Genomic DNA, 21,828 nt, shown 5'->3' with positions numbered 1-21,828 from the left:
AAACCATAAAACTTTTTTTTATACAACTTAGAATGGCAAACAAGCTGACGGCCCACCTGATGGAGAGTGGTAACCGTCGTCTATAAACATGAGCAGTACCATGGACGTAACAGAGTATACTGTTTCGCCCATGATATCCGCCATGCGTTGCCATTCCTGAGGACTCAGATTTTATTCCTCTGTACCCTGTAAATTCACTGCCATATCTCATCCTTCAAACCTAAACACAGCCATGCAAACACAACTGCTTCACGGTAGAAACACGAATGGGACAGAGGTGCTCAAGCAAACGACTTTTGTACAAAGTCTCCCTCTGGTGAAACATGCAGCGAGTAAGTAACTAGTAAATTGACTTATGATAAGACACTAACCATAATATTAATGGTATAATAAATACAGCCATAGTTCCAAAACTATGTTTATTAACTGATACTGATCAGATTTATGAATACTAATAAATATCACGTTATCGTAATAGGAAATAAAGAGCTAGTCATTAATTGTACTCGACGGGTAGTGAGTAACTATTGAAAAGTCAATTTCAATACAACTCAGTGATAATGTCGCCAAGTTTTGTTGAAATTATCATAGAAATAGTCTCTAAATGTAATTAAGAATGAAACATTTATTTATTCTTCTTCTTCTTGAAGTCGGTTGAGAATATACCTAAGAGCTAAGTTCCTTCTAATTCGGTTAAAAAATGTATGTGTATTGCATGTAAATGTATGTATGTGTTTGACATACGTGTACAAAATTCGTATCGTTGTTACATCGCTGGTTGGATTTATGTTATTGCCTCGTTTAGTAAGTACCGCAGAATTTGAAAGAAAAAGTAATTACATTTTGATTTATACTGCTGAGCTGAGCTGAGGCCATATGTGCCACCAAGTAATTGAATACAAAATTATAAAGGGACAGGACTATTGGTCATAAAGGTATATCGAAACGGTTATAAGCAATGTATTATTTTTTAATTAATTTAAAATATATTTATAGGGCTCTCCCATAAAGGGAGGGGGGGGGGAGGGGGATTTGACAGTAATTGTCCCGTTGGGTGGGTAGGAAATTGCAGTTTGGTTTTTGGTGATATTTTAAGGTGGTCGCTGCTGCCCATCCCTCGACTTGAGTTCTCTTAGTAGTCGCCTCTTACGATATCCTTAGAAAAGGAAACGGTGGCTCGTATATGTATATGTATATGTATATGTATATGTATATGTATATGTATATGTATATGTATATGTATATGTATATGTATATGTATATGTATATGTATATGTATATGTATATGTATATGTATATGTATATGTATAGGTATATGTATATGTATATGTATATGTATATGTATATGTATATGTATATGTATATGTATATGTATATGTATATGTATATGTATATTATTTATGCATTATTATATGCGATACTCTGAGTTCGTTGCACGCGTTCGTGTAGCCTGATTTTAGACTACAACTGAAAATCTGTGTTTTGCTTTTAAACAAAACTATCACTGAGTTGTGGCCTATTTAGGTCACTGCGGCACACATGGCGAAAACATATTTTGTATTTTATCTTTTGTATTTTGTTCTTATTCTTTAACTGTAACTTATTTGATTGTTAATTTACGTGTATAGATGACTCAAATAAAGTGTTTATATATCTATTTAAATATGCATATTTTAATGTGTACGAAAGAATAAATAAAGAAATGTAAATCACATATCGATTTAAAAAAATAATTTAAACACATTCATTTATTTACATTGCAAAGAGAAATTCAAAAGATCTTTATTATATGGGATCCACAAGGGCCGCTAAGACAACAACAGGTGGACAGAGTAATTGTTGAGAACAGAGACACGAGGTAAATCCGATTACGCTCAAACATGAGAATTGGTCACAGCTTACAAAGATTTTATCTAATGTTATTTCAGAGAATACACTGTTTAAGATTTTGTGATTTGTATGTGTGTTGTGGACACGAGTATTTTTGAAGTTTTTTTTTTTACAACACAGGGGGCAAACGAGCATGCGGCTCACCTGACGGTAAGTGACTACCGCCGCCCATGATCACCCACAACACCAGCGGCATTGCAGGTGTGCTGCCGGCCTTTTAAAAAGGAATATACTCTTTTCTCGAAGGTTATGTTGTCGTATCGGTTCGGAAATACTGCTGCTGGAAGTTGATTCCAAAGAATAGTTGTGCGTGGAAGAAAGTGCCTAATATTTTGCTATATTCAAATGGCAGGATAATCTCGTTCCCTAATTATGAAGTTTGGAGGAAAAATTTTGATAGACTGTATTTGCAGTACAATTATATGCGATTTGATTATTTAGATTCTAAATTTAAAAATATTGAACGTGGGTATTTTTCATGGTATAACAAACACAAAGTAGTAAGTAGAACAAACATAGGATACAGTTAAATATTTTGTTTTTTTTTTAAACACGGCGCAAACGAGTTTGAGACTCACTAGATGGTAAGTGACTACCGCTACCTATGAGTATTAATTTATTTATTTAGTAAGGTTCACCTAAAACTTTTACATTTTACATGCTACTTAATCAATAACACAAAAAATAAATTTGCCTAATGTAAAAGTCTTTTACAACCTGTGAGTGTAGGTGTGAGTACCTGCAACATCATGAATTGCATCAGGAATTGCAGGTGTGCCGCCGGCCTTTTAAAAAAGAATATGCTTAAAGATTATGATATCGTATCGGTTCGCAATTGCCACTGCTGGGACTTAATTCTAAAGTGAGGTCATGCCTGGAAGAACTGTTTTAAAAAACTTACGGTGGAAGACTGTCACTTTATTCAGATGGTTGGGATAAAACTTTCGTTTGTTGCGGATTGTACAGCGGTGAAATTTAGTGGCGGGTTCCAAACTCGACAATTTCTCACAACACTTCCCATGATATATTCGATGCACTGAACATAAGCTGTCTAGAATTACATTAATTATTGATAATTAATTAAGGCAATTAATGCAAGTTAATTGTGTTTCGGTTTGAAGCAAGGGATATGTTAATATAACTATATAAACGTTTAACATCTTAGTTACGAGGAATAATAATAATAAATAACTTATATCCAAGTAATTGTGGCGACCGAGTCCGGGTAAACTCAGTGAAGGACGACCTCCCACTAGATGGAGTGACGACCTGAAATGCATTGCAGGGAGTCAGTGGATGCAGGTGGCTCAGGACCGTTCTATATGGTAGTCTATGGGGTAGGCCTATGTCCAGCAGTGGACGGATAATGGATGAAATGATGACGATTATTTAAGTAAACTTAATAATAAACATTTCTGAATAGTTATTTTTTTTTTTTATGAATCTACCGTCCCGTTCGAAATGTAAGTTCAGCTGAGAAAAACGAGCAAGAAACATAGCTGTTGCATTTGAATAAATGTTTTTTAATGAATGAAAGTTGAATAGCAATCCATGAGTGATATTTTTAAACATCAATGATCACAGTAAATTACATGATAACCATTTTACTGTGTATTTTATTTAAATTAAATTCACTTATAAAATGTGGTATACTTACATTATATACATAGATAGAGCATCAAGCCTCAAAAACGGGTTAACTTATTGTCAGCTAATTATCTAATTAATTGACTCGTTTTTTTATTAATATTCTTAAATGATAATTCATTTAACTTTCATTTATTCTGTTCAGTTGTGTTTCTAAACAAACATGTTACTAACATAAAAGAGCCATCATCGAAGCTCGTAACATGTCAGTTTACGTAAAGTGTCCAAGGATATCCAATTTATTGTTGGACGCAACTATGGCGGTGACAGGTGCTGCCCTCACATGAAAATGTTATCGAGCGTTGCGCACATTCAGTCGCACAATCGTAACTATATACTTATTATTTAAATAAAATACATGCTCATTGTTATTTTTTTTTTATAACACAGGGGGCAAACGAGCATGCGGCTCACATAATGTTTTTTTTATAACACAGGGTAAGTGACAACCACCGCATATGAGTACCCGCAACACCAGAGGCTTTGCAGGTGTGCTGCTGGCCTTTTAAAAAGGAATATGCTCTTTTCTTTAAGGTTACAATGTCGTATCGGTTCAGATATACTGCTGTTGGAAGTTGATTTTAAAGCGTGATTGTACATGAAAGAAACTACTTTGGAAAACAAAATACATACTAATATTATAAATATGAAAGTTTGTACGTATATATGACGTTTGTATGTTTGGATATGACGACTTTTATGTAAATAATCTTTATTTTTCTAAATTATCACGACTTAACAACTTTCTTTGGACAAACTGACCTGTTGTCATTCTCATTTGTTATTTTTCACTGGTGCCCCGCCAGCATATACCTATAGCGCAGGTAGGGTTACCATTTTATTATCAAATCTAAAAAAAGAAAGTAATAAACTCTATCAACAGTCCTTTGTTTAAAGGGAAAGGATTGTCAGTAATGTGGACTATTAGTCCCATTGCTAGCAATATACCCTGTCAGATCGACCTCCACGTCGTCTTCCCTGAAAACCATCGTGCTGAGTTCAAGATGTATTTATCACGGTGGGCTAACTGGCCTGCCTTTCTATTCTCACCTATCATCCCTCACTGGTGCACAGCCAGTTTATACCGTTACGCGCAGGAGGGGTTACCATTCCATTATCATCCATTATAAAAAAAGCCTTTGTTTTTCTTAGCCATATCATTCTTCTAACCAGATTGAATGATTTATTATGTCTTGTGTATCTAGAGTAACTGAAACCTCTGTTCATTACTTCATGTTTATAAATAAGATCCAATCAATCACAATGAAATATCATGTTATAGAAACGTGCTGTTATATTATTTATAAACAATATTTGTCCCTATTATATGATTAGAAATATTTTATTTAATTCCGCTACCATTAGTACGTGTGTGACTGCCAACACTAGAAGAATGACCACCACTATAACTACCAGAAGTTCCACAACCTTCCATATTGGTCATCAATCTTCGACTGCCATTTGGTTCGTGCACGTTTTGCGACACCCGTTTTACTTCCAAACGAGGTATCTTCCGGCATTGCCTGAAGTAACTAGTTTATTAAAATATATATAAAATATATATATATATATATATATATATATATATATATATATATATATATATATATATATATACTAGCTGACCCTGCTTTTTTGGTTGGTAAATTATTTAATTATGGCAGTCTATGGGAGGCTTGTGTCTATGTCCAGCAGTGGACAGATAATGACTGAAATGATGATGGTGATGAAATTATTTATTATTTATTTATTTAACTCTTTATTGCACCATAAATAAAAATATACAATGACAAGTGAATAATTCAAATGAAATACAGTAACATAAATACAGATTTAAATATACACATAAAGGTACAAAAGGCGGTCTTATCGCTAGGGCAATCTCTTACAGACAACCTTTAGTTAAGGGAGAACAGATAGAAAAGGGCAGGTGGCGCAAGAGTGAATCAACAATTTTCGTGCACAAAATACAAAAACATGTAATGCACAAAAATATCAAATACATATAATTTATTAAACTACTTACTATAACAATATATATACATACATACATACACATACACATACATATATATATACATACATATACACATATAACATACATACAAAATACATAAACATACACATATAAATACATACATAGCACACACAAGGAAATATGACAAATCTAGTCCAAAAATTACAAAGGAGTGGAAAAGAGTAACTACAGTGAAAGAAAATGTGATTTGACTTGTCCTTTAAACGAAGCCAAGGATTGCGCACTCTGTATAGACGGTGACAGCGAGTTCCATAGGCGCACTGCCTGAACGGAAAAGGATTTGGTGTAGTACACGGAGGTATGTGCTGGGGTTTTTAAACGGAGACTATTTGAGGTACGCGAAGCGTGACTCTGAACTTCACCGAGAAATATAAATCGCTCTTTAAGATAGTGAGGTGTAAGAGGATTGAATAGAATGGAATAAAGAAGAGATAATATATGCCAATCTCGGCGTCGACGTATTGGGAGCCACTTGAGCTGAGTGCGAAAATTAGAGATGTGGTCGTATTTACGAAGTCCAAATATAAATCTAATACACAGGTTTTGGAGACGCTCAAGTTTATTAAGTTGGTCTTCGGTGAGATCAATGTAGCAGGTATCAGCATAGTCAAGGACAGGAAGGACAAGGGAGTGAGCAAGCGCAACTCTAGTGGCCATAGGTAAAAAATTACGTAATCTTCTGAGTGAGCCCACAATCGCAAAGACCCTCCTACTAATCTCTGTTATTTGGGTGCTCCAGGATAGCGTTCTGTCAAGATATATTCCGAGATCCTTTACAAAATCTTTATAGTCCACAGATATCCCGTCGAACATTATATTAGGCAGATTTTCCCAGCAAATTCTTGAAATATAGTTGGGGCTCCCGATAATAATAGCCTGCGTTTTATTAGGGTTTACAGTTAATCCAAATGATTTACACCAGCTCGAAATGTGTGCCAGATCTTTGTTTATTGAATATATCGCAGAGTCTAACTCATGAAATGGAGCGTGTGAGTAAATTTGAAGATCATCTGCATAAAGGTGGTAGGAAGAGCGAAGTTGAATAGTGATGGTGTTAATAAATAACGAAAAAAGTAAAGGAGATAAGACGCCACCCTGAGGTACACCAGCTAGCGTGCGACACCATGATGAAGAGCTATCTTCAGTACGAATGCGTTGCTGGCGCCCATTCAGGTAACTTTGAAACCACTCGATTACGGCTGGAGATATGTTGAGAGAACGCAATCTTCCTAATAATATATCAAAATCGACAGTATTAAAAGCATTACTTAGGTCTAACAATGTTAAAACCGTAAGCTGTGAGTTTTCCATACCATGACGGATATCGTCGGTGATTTTGACAAGAGCAGTAGTCGTACTATGACCGGCACGGAAACCTGATTGGAAGGGATTAAAAAGATCATTCTTGGATAGGAATTCATTTAGTTGTTGATGGACAAGTCGCTCGAGAGCTTTAGAAAGAAATGGAAGAATGGAAATTGGACGGAAGTCTGAAAAAGATGTTGGATTGGGTTTTTTAGGGAGAGGAAGTATATGTGCGTTTTTCCAGACAGAAGGGAAAACTCCCGAGGACAAGGAATTATTGAAAACCAATGTAATAATGGGAAGGACAATGTCAAGAATGGGAAGGATCATAGTACGACTTATGTCATCTGACCCCACAGCATTAGAAGTAATAGCTAGCAGGCTCTTCTCAACATCACAGTCCGCAACTGGAGTAAAGAAAAAAGGCGAATAGTCAGGGATTGGAATAGAAAAAAGGTAATTAATCGTGTTTGTTTTAGTGGTGTTATCAATAACAGCGGAAGAGCAGAAATGCCTATTAAGGCTGTTAATATTAATATTTTGGGAGCCATAACTTTGGTTCTTACCAATCCCCACCGACTTCAGAAATTTCCAAACTTTGGTTGGGTTGCCATTTTCGACAGATTTATGAAAGTGGCGTCGTTGAGCTTCTCTACACACCTTATTACAGTGATTTCTAACACGTATATACTGTTCACGATATTTTGTGGGATCAGATTTAAATTTAGACTTGGCTCTGTTCTTTTTCGCCTGAATGGTTTTAATTTCATCTGTCAACCAAGGTGCAGGTAGATGTCTAACACGCACTGGACGGACAGGCGCATGACGGTCGTAAACCTCAGTGATGAGATTATTAAATATTACGATCTGATCATCAACAGTATTGGCACTATGAACTAATGCCCAGTCCAGATCCAGTACTTCCCTTCGCAGAAGATCAATATCTATGGCTCCGAAGTTACGCTGCATAAGGATTTTGTGTTTATGTTTTGGGGGACGGGTTTTGAAAGAAAGAAAAATGAGATCGTGACAAGAGAATGCATCAGCAGTACATTGGCCATGCTTTGCGACGAGAAAAGGAGAGGAAACTATGATAAGATCAAGTAAAGAAGGTAAGCAATTAGGGAAAAAATGGGTAGCTTGAAGCGGTAAAATATCGAGATTGCAGGCGTCAACTACTTTCATGAGGCAATTTGATCGATAGTCATTTTTAAGGAGACAAGTATTGAAGTCTCCCATAATAATTGTGTGTTCATAAGAGGGAATTATGTTTTCTAGAAGATTTTCTAAAGGAAAAAAATAATTAATAGTGGAAGACGGACTATAAAAAACTCCTAGTAAAACTTTGGAGTGAGAGAGGGAGACTTCAATAAAAAGATATTCGGCTTCCTTTGAAGGATCAAGACTATTTGAAGAGCAAACTATATTATAGGGAATATGGGAACGAAGATAAATAGCAACACCACCACCACCCTTGCCAGTACAATCGTTGCGAATTAAATTAAACCCTGGTAAAGAGTATGAAGGGGAAGGGAGACATGGCTTCAACCATGTCTCGGAGACAAGAATAGCGTGGATATTTTTTACATTGAAAGACGTTAACATGTCAGGATAATGTGCTGGTATGCTCTGCGCGTTAATATGTAAGACATTGAAATTGTTAGGAACGTCCAAGAATTTAGTTTGTAAGATTTCATCTAAAGATGTAGAAACACTGTGATAACTATCATCTGTAGCTGAGAAGATTGTATGGTAACTTTCGTCAAGTTCATCATTCATATTTGTGTGCAACAAAAATAATAATATAAATTATAATAAAAAAAAATAATAAATCAACAAAAGAAAATAAAAACTTAAAAAAAAAAACAGAAAAAAAATGCAAATGCTACAAGGTTGCTATATCTACCCATCAGTGGAAAGTTATGTAGATACAATATAAAAGTTGAATTAAAATTACGCACATTATTTAGAGTAAAAAATAATAAGTGAAAATGAATGTAACACAATAAATATCTCAGTCACCCTATTTCATGTACATTATAATCATAGATTAAGAACAGTGCTTGTGGTCCTAGCCTTATACTTTTGACTGTTGACAGCTAGTATGATATTGACAGATACATAATATATTAATTGAAAGGTGTAGGTAGAAAAAAAAAATATTTAATTATTTAATGTAATTGTTATGTATTTTTTCAGTCTATTGTTAATTATATTGATAATAATAATTAAATGATAGTAAATGAAAATATAGTTATCTATGTACCATATTCCATTTAACAATTTAGGCGTTAAATTTTTTTATACAACTTAGAATGGCAAACAAGCTGACGGTCTACCTAATGGAAAGTGATAACCATCGCCTATAGACAGGAGCAGTACCATGGACATAACAGAGTATACTGTTTCACCCATGATACTCTGCACGCGTTACTATTCCTTAGGACTGAGATATTATTACTCTGTACCCTGTAAACTCACTGCCATATCCCACCCTTCAAACCGAAATACAGTCATGCAAACAGAACTGCTTCACGGTTGAAACACGAATGGGACAGAGGCGTCCAAGCAAACAACTTTTGTACAAAGTCTCCCTCTGGTATTGGGTATGGAGTCAGCTTAGTCGTTGAACGTCGATCAATCCGGATCTTTTGTGCTTCTGGTATCGGGTCACTAATATACAATCATCTCAAACTTTCACATTTATGACATTAGTACCATATTTCATCCTGAACAATCGGTATAACATTAATCAAGATCAAATTGCAAAAAAAAAAAAATAGGGGTTGCTCGAAAATTTGTTAGTCTTAGTAATTTTCCTTGATATTACTACATAGTATAAAACAAAGTCGCTGTCGCTGTCTGTCCGTCCTTATGTATGCTTAAATCTTTAAAACTACGCAATGGATTTTAAAGCGGTTTCTTTTAATAGATAAAGTGATTCAAGAGGAAGGTTTATATGTATAATACATGCACGATATTGTAGAGAAACATTGATAAATTTAGAGGTTTCTAATGTGACGTGATGTAATGTGTATATACTAGCTAGAATATATCTTTCAGATTTAAATTAAGATTTGTGGTAATTATGTTTGTTTTGTGGTATTATTAATAGTGATTTGTAGTAACAAATGAATTGAGTACAATGTGGAGATTTAGTTGAAATTCAGTTTAAATAGTCATCGTTTGATGTTAACCCACAAGGTCAACAGTCATGTATGTAATAATTTCCAGTTATAAATGTTAAATACCAAAACTTGTTCCATTAAACTTAATAATTTAGCTACTCAAGAGAGGAGAGTTGGTCCGCTAGCAATTGTAACTTTGCTTACACAAACACACAAGAGTATTATTACATTGATGTGATGATGGAAACTTGGGGAGATGATGTAAGCAGTTTATTACATACCTTAACGCACTAGATTGCATTGCATTGGTTTGAAACAGTTTTAGTATTCGAACGAACTTAAAAATTCAATTTGTTGGTACTTATCGTGATGTATTCGATAATAAGAACCGAAGAAACATATATATATATATATATATATATATATATATATATATATATATATATATATATATATATATATATATATATATATATATATATATATATATATATATATATATAATAGGATAGGACAGTAATCTGGCTGATATGATGTTGATATTCTTTATAGGACCCATATATATAGATATTGTACACTGTAATATATAGAGATTGTACACTGTAATTCATGTTTCAACCGTGAAGCAGCTGTTTGCATGGCTGTGTTTCGGTTTGAGGGGTGAGATATGGCGTTAATATATTAGGTACAGAGGAATAACATCTGAGTGCTGTTATGTCCATAGTACTGCTCATGTCTATAGGCGACGGTTACCACTTTCCATCAGGTGGACCGTCAGCTTGTTTGCCATTCTAAGTTGTATAAAAAAAATATAGATATTGTTGTATATCACCTACCCTTAGTATAATAAGGGATTATTTTAGAATTTTCGTTTACTTGATCATTTGTTATAAAGACATCCCTATTGAATTGAGGGTTTAGGCGTAGAACACGAACGAATTGTGTCCTCTAAGCTCGGATTGGGCATCACCAAAAAGGAATCATTGTCCCATCTGACAGATATTTATGACACAGCGTACTTTGAGCGTCTTGTACGTTGAAGTTTGTTATGGACATTCATTAATAACGTAGAAAGTAAGATACGAGTTGCTTTTATACCTACACGTGATTGCTATACGCAATAAATAGTACCTTTTACCTTAGATTGTGAGCTGAGGAAACAAGAGACGCGTAACAAATTGCTCAGCAATCGATTACTGCTTGAGAAAGCGGGATTGACTGATTGATTGAATAAACCGGCTTCTTTCCACAGGGCTTACAGACTTGCACATATTCTTTGAAAATCGGTAATGTACTGGTAACCATGGATGGTGAGATTACATTTTGGATTTTACCAACATGGCAATATTGGTGAGGAATGAATGAATTTTAATGAATCAATCACATAGTAAATACATGGGGATATGTCACAAAAACAACCGGGGATACAAATATGATAAAACTAGTTATTTTGTTCTTAAAACTAAACTATTTAGTAGTTTCCGACTTTTATTGAGTGTGCAAATAATATTATTCATGTCAAAAAGTTGCCTACATTATATTGCCTATATATATATATATATATATATATATATATATATATATATATATATATATATATATATATATATATATATATATATATATATATATATATAAGACTGACTGTTACCAATCCACCTGCCAAGTGTGGCAACTACTGGCAAAACTCCTATGTTCAGCAGTGGACAGTTAACGACTGAAATAATAATAATAAAATAGATCATGATATTTATATTGTTTAAACTTATAAATAAACAACAAATAAACTTATGTATAAACATTATTATAATAGTTTTTTTTTTTTTAATGAATAAACCGCCCAGTTCGAAATACCATTTGAGCTGAGAAAGACGGAGAAGAAACTCAGCTGTTGCTTTTGCCAAACAAAAGTTGAGTTTGTAAGTGTAAAAAGAATGTAAAATTTATAGTGACAAACTTTACATTGATAAATTATTATAAGTTAGAATTGCCACTTTACATAAAGTGAGTCACTTGCTTTGTTTGTTATATTCCAATATTCCAATTCTTATAAAATTCTGCTAAACTTTACATTGATACCGTTTCAGTGCATCAACAAGTAGCAAAGAACAGGCAGGATTACGGAAATCAACAAGTTGGCACTTAATGTGGCTCGTTTTAATACGCTAGTGCCAATACAATAGAGATGATGAAAGTTACCAAATACCGCATGAGATTATAGCGTTCTATAGAAGTAACATAAGAATTATAAACATGTGTTTATTTTATTTAAATTATTTAAAATTTTTAATTATTTATTTATATTTTATTTTAATTTTTTTTAATATGTTGTATATATGTTGTTATATACATATATAACAACATATTAAAAAAATTAAAATGTAATAATTAAAGTACTTAAAATTTCTTCAATTTATATGTTGACATATGTTTAGTTTAATATACTGTAAAAAAAAGTGTCACGTAGTAAAAATTTTCTTAAACCTTCATTTGTATATATCTGTTGTATAAAAATTTTTTTGTTGATTTTTTTTCAAGTTCTTTTCCACAATATTAACATCTGAACCTAGTAGTAAAATCTTAAAAACAGAAACATTAAAAGCAGCAAAGATTTTATTTCTTTTGTTTATAATTGATAAAATTAAAAAAAATATTTAACCGATTTTAAAAATTCCATTACCTAAAAAAAAAAATACAATATTAAAGAGCAAGATAAGCTGTATTTGTAAAAAAAATCTACCTACCCGGAAAGCCGGAATGCGTCTATAATATATTATACAATTTGTGATAATAAACATAGATGTGAATACCTTTAATAGGCATGTGCATTAATATTGTATTATATTTAATGTTTGTTATATGTGTTATAATGCAATATGCTGTTGGTGTTCCTTTAAATAAATAAATAGATTTGTTTCAAAACATTCTACGATTAAATTGTACAACTCTCATCCTACACAGTCAAGTCAAAATTATCTGAACATCATCTCTGTGCTTAATCTGTACGTCTGTACGATAAAAGATTCCAAACATCCACAAGAGATAATCAAGATGAGAAATGTACTGATACCGACTGGGTTCGGATCGAATCTATTTCGTGGGGTCACCGCTATTTGTTATGTGACCCTTTGGAATATATTTCCTCTAGTGAAATACTGGAACAATAACATGGCCATTTTAGTTGTATATAAAATGGTCAATGTTATTGGAAAAAATAATGTTTCGCACGAAAATGTGACTCCGTATCTGTATATTGATATATGAATATCGAAAAATGTGACATATTTCACACGATTTATAGCCGTTTTGCTATAAATTCAGTGAAAAGGTAAATTTGAGTGCATTTTATGTACACATGTTACACGCATACATGTTACTTACATACATGTTATGTACATACATACATGTTGTGTATATATATGCATGTTACATCCATACATGTTATATAGCGTAGTATCTTTGTTCATTTTGACTCATTTTTAATTACTAAGAGTACTTTTTTAATAGGAAAAGAATATCTTTTATTTAATATCTGTACAACAAATTTTATTCGCTTATAAAAAAAAATCTTCATATAGTACCTGAGTGTGTGTGGACATAAATTAATGAATAAAAAATATTCATTGAAATGATTTTTCTTTTATTAAATGCTTTGTGAAGATATTGTGTAATTGTGTATTTTTATTTTTATTTTTACTCCACGCAACTACCTTTTACTTTGAATTGTCAATACTTTATTGGGGGGGACCTGGTGTCTAAGATACAAGTTACGACTTAGTTTGGGCTCCAGATCTCCCACAAATTAAGATACTTTTATTTTATATAAAGTAAATAATCTATACATTGTAATTTGTGGAGATGAATAAACTAATTTTTATTATTTTTTATTATTTAATATACTTTAAATTATATTACATATATAAATAAAGTAAATAATTAAATAATTTAAAAACCAAAGAGAATTAAAATTGTACTATCGGTATAATTTTATCAAAAATATACATACAAAAAACCAAACAAATAATAATTCAATAGTTTTCTTTTAGCTGCTCCAAGGTTGACTGTAGGAGATCCCTGTATGTGTATATACATATGTGTGTGATTTTACAATACAACACAAATTGAGCACCAGCCCCTCTAAACAAAGTTAGATTGTAACGAATCTATTGACAGAATCGTTATGGACAGCGAGTTCATAAGGTAGAATGAGATGGCAACATGCGTTGTCTTTTTCTTTCTCATGTGAGCGCTGATCGAAACGATTTTGTCTATCGTTTTTGCCTCATCTAGGGGGACTACTTCTGGACGTCATTTATAATGCTATCCAATCAATTTAAAATCTTTTCTTAATTGATGTCAATTAAAAAAGAGACGAAAGACAATTATACGACTCGACAATTGACGGTTGTGTTCCATAAAATAAACTGACCTTAATTTTTTTTTTATACAACTTAGAATGGCAAACAAGGTGACGGCCCACCTGGTGGAAAGTGGTAACCGTCGCCTATAAACATGAGCAGTACCATGGACATTACAGAGTATACTGTTTCGCCCGTGTTACCCGCCATGCGTTGCCATTCCTGAGGACTCAGGTGTTATTCCTCTGTACCCAGTAAATTCACGCCATATCTCAGCCTTCAAACCGAAACACAGCCATGCAAACACAACTGCTTCACGGTTGAAACACGAATGGGACAGACGTACCCAAGCAATCGACTTTTGTACAAAGTCTCCCTCTGGTAATTGTGATAAACTAAGTTATTATGATTTAAAAACTAAACTCTTGAATCGATTTTAATAAAATATACATATGACCAAACTGTAAGGGTAACCTTTTAGATAAAAAATATTTTTTTAAATACATAGATGTAAAACTGACGGACTTATGAGGTAAAATAGAGGGAGACTTTGTACAAAAGTCGTTTGCTTGGGTACTTCTGTCACATTCGTGTTTTAAACGTAAAACAGTTGTGTTTGCATGGCTGTGTTTCGGTTTGAAGGCTGAGATATGGCGTGAATTTACAGGGTACAGAGGAATAACACCTGAGTCCTCAGGATTGGTAACGCATGGGGGTATCATGGGTGGAACAGTATACTCTGTTATATCCATCAGGTGGGCCATCAGCTTGTTTGCCATTCTAAGTTGTATAAAAAAAGTTGTATAAAACATAAAAAAAAGTAACCGAGATGAGAACCATTATTTTTGAAGTCTCTTAAAAATTGCTATTTGGCTTTACTATGTAGTTATTATAAATATGTAAGTACGTTTCTTTCTTTGTTACCCTTCAGTGCGGTAACAACCCAAATTATTTGCCATATTTGGTACATATGTATTTAGTATTTGAGATGGAGATATATGTAAACTACTTTATATCCCATTATCATCATCATCATCATCATATTACCAACAACCATTATCCGTCCACTGGTGAACATAAGCCTCCCCCATAGACTGCCATAAGGTACGGTCCTGAGTCACCTTCATCTACTAACTTCCTGTAAAACATTTGAAGTTATCACTCCAATTATTGTGGGGTCGTCTTACCCTGCACTTACCTGTATGGGGTCACCACTCAAGAATCTTACTTCTCCATTCCAACTAGTTTCAGGACCTTTCGCGTCATACTCGCTCAAGATTAAGAATACTGAATGGTCCCGAATGGTCCCGAAACTAGTCGAGTTTTCTCGGCCAAAATACACGTAAATTAAATTGGTAGTTATATGTACCTAATACATCAAAGTATAATGTGTATTTTTAACGATAAAATGATTTTACACCCCAGATATGAGGGGGGAAAGGGATTGTTAGTAATGGAGACTGAGAATCCTATTGCTAGCAATATACCCAGCCAGGTCGACCTCGCGGTTCTCCCTAGAAACTATCATGGTTAATTCCTGACGAATTCATCATGATAGGCTAACTGGCCTGTTTTCATTCTCATCTATCACCCTTCACTGGTGCTCCGCCAGCGCATCCCGTTAGCGCAGGCGGGGATACCATACCATTTTCACCCATCAAAAAAAAAACCCCAGTTATGAGAGCAAAGTTGTAAATAAACACTAGTTTAATTTATTATTTGTTGGAGTAAGGCTCGTTTATATTAGGCGTGTATAATAGGTGCGATACTGTACTTGGCACATTACTTTTAATGAAAACTCATTGTTAGAAACGCAGCGATATTTTCTATTATAGTTCTTCGCTGCGAAGACAAAGCGAAACCTCGTAAAACATTCTTTTGTGAGCACCAGTTTGTATATTGGATTGTTTATTAATTTATATACGACTAACTCTTGCCTGCTGCGTCACGTGCTCGAACTTTTTTCGATTGAGGTCGAATTTCTAACAACTTTAAAAATAAACGTATCTCAATTCGATTGTTTTCTTTTAATGCTTATTACCACATATCTCTGTCAGTTGTAAACTGATTTGGAAAATTTTATTTATTATTTGAAAGAATATATTACGAGATTGGTCCCACAATAATTTTATCAAAATCTTAGTTATATATCTTAGGCTTAGTAATTTAGTTTTTAAATCGAAATAACTGGTTTTGCTACAATTAAAGTCGGTTTTTTTTGTGGAACTCAATTTTTTGTTGTAAAAAAATAATTTGAAATTATGTATATGTACAATTTATTTGGGTCATATGGTTTCGGCATAGAATAGGTTACTTCTTTCTTTATCATGGGTGCCATAAGAGGCGACTAAGGTAACTTAATAATTGAGGAATGAGCAGCAGCGTCCCTCTTAAAACATCAACAATGGCTAACTGTGGTTGCCAGGGGGGAAAGGGATTGTTAGTAATGGAGTCAAATAGCTCCATTACTAGCAATATACCCTGTCAGGTCGACCTCCACGTGGTTCTCCCTGGAAACCATCGTGGCTAATTCTAGTTGAATTTGTCAGAATGGGCTCTCTGACCTGCTTTCATCCTTATCAGACATCTATCACTGGTGCCCCGCCATTGTATACAGATAGCGCAGACGGGGTTACCGTACCATTATGATCCATTAAAAAAAACTGTGGTTGCCAAGCCACCTGCCAAGCGTGGCAACTATTGGCAAAATCTCCTAACGAAGACCTATGCTCAGCAGTAGACAGTTAAAAGATGATATGATGATGACATGATGACGTTTATTTTTATTGCAAAATTTCCCATTTCGTCATAGTCGTAGAATACTGACGGATCTGACAAAGATTACATATAAAGATCCGTCAGTATTCTACGACTATGACGATTTGTACGAAAAAAAGAACATAAAAATTCAACGCTCGAACATCATCTCTTAGTGTATCTAGTTAATGATTTACTCATTAACTAAGTATAAACACTAGGTATAAATTTTATTTATTTTCTTAAATTGAACTTTTTGTGGCTGGCAAGAGAAATCCGTAAATCTGTCATCTTGACTAATTACTAACGAGAAGTTTTTTTTTAGCTTTGAACGAAGGCAAACAATATAACTTTTATGTGTTAATGGATATACAAGCAATTACTTTTTAAGTGTTTTATAGAAAATAAAATATATACTTTATGAGAAATTAAATTTACTATTTTTTACAATACGACGGTATATATATATAACTTTATTTCTTAGGAATAGTACCACATGAGACGTACAATGGGTGCTATAGATTTTCTGTAATACCCATGGCGCTATCCTTGTCTATAAATACCAGAGGGAGACTTTGTACAAAAGTCAATTACCTCTGTCCCATTCGTGTTTCTACCGTGAAGCAGTTGTGTTTGCATGGCTGTGTTTCGGTTTGAAGGGTGGGATATGGCGTATGATAATGTCTGAAATGATGATGATGATGAATCTATATCCTTATCTATCCCATGTATTTCAGGAATAACATCTGAGTCCTTAGAAATGGCAACGCATGGAGGGTATCATGGGCGAAACAGTATACTCTGTTATGTCCATAGTACTGCTCATGTCTATAGGCGACGGTTACCACTTTCCATCAGGTGGGCCGTCAGCTTGTTTGCTATTCTAAGTTGTGTAAAAAAAAAGTATTATGTGTGTACCAAATTTTATAGTAATTGGTTAAGATGTTACGATTTAACAAACTCATTTTCAGATTTATAAAATTAGTAAGGATTAATAAAGTATTAATGAATCGTTAAAATAAAGCTCTATTGGAGAAAATAGTATCTGTGTTGGAGTTGGTGTAATTTTAAACGAAGGCTCACTTTAGTCAAATCGGTCGAATAAATCAATATAAATATAGAGAAGATAAAAAGTAACAGTTAAAAACTTATTTATTTATTTATTTATTCTTTATTGACCACATTACAAAGAAATGTTTGGTACAAAAGGCGGACTTAATACTATATAGCATTTTCTCCCAGTCAACCTTTGGCAAAACAGAAATTTAATTATGCGGTGAAAAAATTGAAAATTGTTGCAAATAAATAAATACACGTACGTATCGATATACTTACAAATCACAATACGTACAATTTTATCTTTTATCTAGTTATTATTTTTAAGCGACTTTGTCAAAATTTTCTCAATTTGGTTAAAATGTTTTTTATCGCTATAGATAGATATAATAAATGTTTGCTCAAAAAGATTATATTAGTAAACTTGTAAAAAAAATATAAACTATAGATATATCAGGGGGAGATTTTGTACAAGTCGTTTGCTTGGGTGTCTCTGTCCCATTTGTGTTTTAACCGTAAAGCAGTTGTGTTTGCATGACTGTGTTTCGGTTTGAAGAATGGGTGGTGTACAGAGGAATAACACCTGGGTTCTCAGGAATGGAAACGCATGGGGAGTATCATGGGTGAAACAGTATACTCTGTTACGTCCATGGTACTGCTCATGTCTGTAGGCGACGGTTACCACTTTCCATCAGGCGCGCCGTCAGCTTGTTTGCCATTCTAAGTTGCATAAAAAAAGTAGTTAGTTACGTAAGTGATTACGTTGTCAATTTTTAACCGATTTTCACTGTTCTTTTTATATTTGATAGGGATTATTCTCATGTTAAGTTCCTTTTATTTTAGCGCAGAAAACTATTTGTCACGACTCTAAATGCACTTTTAGATAATTACGCAACTCCTAGTTCTACGTTCATATATTTTTAACCGTTATCAAAAAAGTAAAAGGTTCTCCATTCTATTGTATTTTTTACGATCGTTATTTCAAAATTCCGTCATTTGTAAGCAGAATCTTTTGTGTTTATAAAGGATATACACATACTTTCAAATTGGTCTCGTAGAAGTTTAATTAAAATTGGTTCATAAAATTTGCCACTTTTGTAGTCTGTGTATTTACGAGGAAAATTTACTTGTTGTAATGGACAATGTAAGACATTTACGAACATTCCTTTGCTTTTTTTTTAATAGATGATGATGGAATGGTAACCGCGCTCGCGCTTACGGTGCACATTGGCTAAGTACCAGTGAGGGATGATAGGTGAGAATGAAAAGGCATGTCAGTTAGCCCATCGTGATGAATAGATCTGGAATTCAGCACGATGGTTTCCGGGAGGGATCATGTGGAGGTCGACCTGACGGGGTATATTGCTAGCAACGGCAGTCCGCATTACTAATATCACTTCCCCCACATCCCTTTGTCTGTCATTGTGGAACTTCAATATTTAAAGCTGTTTTATATTTCAAAATACATATAGTAAATGAATCTATGTTAAATTTATATGTAAAGAGAACACAAAGAGATGGTTTCCAATTTATTTTAAAATTTTGTCTGGTTCGAAATTTTTTATTTACTTATTAATTATTGAAACATGATTTTCATATTACAATATTTTTTTTTTAATATTATTATGTTATTACGAGATTTTCATCATCGTCATCATCATCATCATATCAGCCTTTAACTGTCAACTGCTGAACATAAGTCTCCCCTTGGAGGGTTTTGCCAGTAGTTTCTACGCTTGGCAGGCGGGTTGGCAACCGCAGTTAGGCTTTGAAGATGTTTTAAGTGGGACGCTGCTGTCCATCCCTCACCTTCCCTTAGTCGGCTCTTACGACTCCCACGGGATAGGAAGGGGTAGCCCATTCTATGTTGGGACCACACAGTCAATTATGAGAGTTTAGTTTGTATATTTTTTTTTATTAGGAATATTGTTTATTTATATATTTTAAATTTATATGCATATTGTGTAAATATTCTTTTACAATTATATACAATATGCATTGAGTATTTTTAGTTTTATTAAAAATAAATATATTTTTTTATCATCATGATTTTAGTCGTCAACTATCAACCGATTTCTCACAATATATTTGTAGACATCGCTCAGTCTAGTGGGGGTCGTCCTAGCCTACATTTACCTGTATAAGGGCATCATTTTCTTTCCCCTCGATTGTCAGTTTTTATTATATATTTATTAATCATTTTTAATCTCTACAATTGTGGTAGAATTTAAATATTTTTTTTATTGCAATTTTTTTAACAAAATACTTTTTAACTTTTAATTCGGTATCATACTCAGACAACGGGAGCCCTTATAAAGTACAGTCATAAACGTACTCAGATTTTCGTAATTTAAAAGTTGTACAATTTACTTAGTATTTTATATGTAAAACTTCTTTTTAAAAGCGTTGAAACTTTTTAAATTCAATTTGTGATCAATTATCTCCCTTTCAGCTCTCACAAACAGGCATAGTGTTCCACAACGGTGGATTCAATTTTAATTAATTCACAAAATTAATTGATGCGAAATCACAGACTATATAATCCACCGTGATCAATTAAAATTTCCGAACATCGACAAACAAAAATAGAAACAGACTCACCCATCAATTTTGAAAACACCCACGGTACGTGTACATTGTGTAACAATTAAAATACACTGTTACAATAATTCCATACATTCAATATAACGTCATTTATATAGTTTTAGTTAGCACAGAAGTAGCGTGTGAAACTGGGTTAGTAGCAGAGCGCGGTTGGCGGGCGGAAACTTTGAGTGGCGGAGGATAACTGGCCGCTACGGAGCTACGGTGTAGCGGTGCTACGGCTACGCGCAACAGGCGTTCCCTACTGCACTGTTTAATTTTATTTCTTTTCATAATATTTTTTTTTTTTATATAAAATTTGTTTTTCATTTTTCAATCACTTATTTGAGATAAATATAAAAGTATAGATTCGTACTTTGAAAATGTCCTACTAACATTATAAATGTGAAAATTTATAATATTTTTTTAAGTCTTTGTAAATAGGTAGGTCATATTCTGCATAATACGCGGAATATTTCATATACTGACGCACGCGTGTTAAACCGTGGAATTTAAATAATGCATAATAATGCATTCTTAATTTTGAAAGTGTTTAATTACATTTTAAATATATTCTATACAATATATGTACCTCTTATTAGAAATAAGCTCGCCTTTGTACATTATAATTGAAAATTAATTGTTCTTATCATTATCTTTTATTAACGGATAAAAAATTAAAGAAAATTCTTTAATTTTTTTATTTATATATTTTTTTAATTTTAAAATGAACATATAAAGATACAAAAAATTAAAGAACATTGTTTATTTTTTTTATTTATTTATCCTTTTAATTTTAAAATAAACATACAAAGATAGAAAATTAAAGAAAATTCTTTAATTTTCTATATGTATGTATGTTTATTTATTTTAAAATGTATTAATATTCTTATTTATTAAAATTTTTATTTAATTTACAAATATTTTATGTCAGATCAATGCACCACGATTTGCTCTCTCTGTTTAGTGTAACCGTTGACTGGTAGAGATTGGTATCAGGCATCAAGTCCGCCCTGTAGACATATTTTGATGTATGCAAAAGTATAAATAAATATATGTAATTTAA

At 33.2% G+C, this 21,828-nt stretch overlaps 1 protein-coding gene across 1 annotated transcript in view; it reads right to left on the bottom strand.

The window, feature by feature from the left end:
* Positions 1-20,954, bottom strand: part of LOC113515657 (muscarinic acetylcholine receptor gar-2) — a 49,612-nt gene extending 28,658 nt beyond the window's left edge. Inside the window, exon 1 of the mRNA XM_031912597.2 lies at positions 20,781-20,954. The gene's annotated coding sequence lies outside the window, so the exon portion shown is untranslated. The remainder of the gene's footprint in view (positions 1-20,780) is intronic.
* Between the last annotated feature and the right edge of the window lie 874 nt (positions 20,955-21,828).

The sequence above is a fragment of the Galleria mellonella genome, unplaced genomic scaffold, assembly GCF_026898425.1.
Source record: "Galleria mellonella isolate WM207_F2 unplaced genomic scaffold, CSIRO_AGI_GalMel_v1 utg37, whole genome shotgun sequence".
NCBI lineage: Eukaryota > Metazoa > Arthropoda > Insecta > Lepidoptera > Pyralidae > Galleria > Galleria mellonella.
The sequence above is the reverse complement of the archived record's forward strand: the minus strand, read 5'-3'. Positions and strand labels throughout refer to the sequence as shown.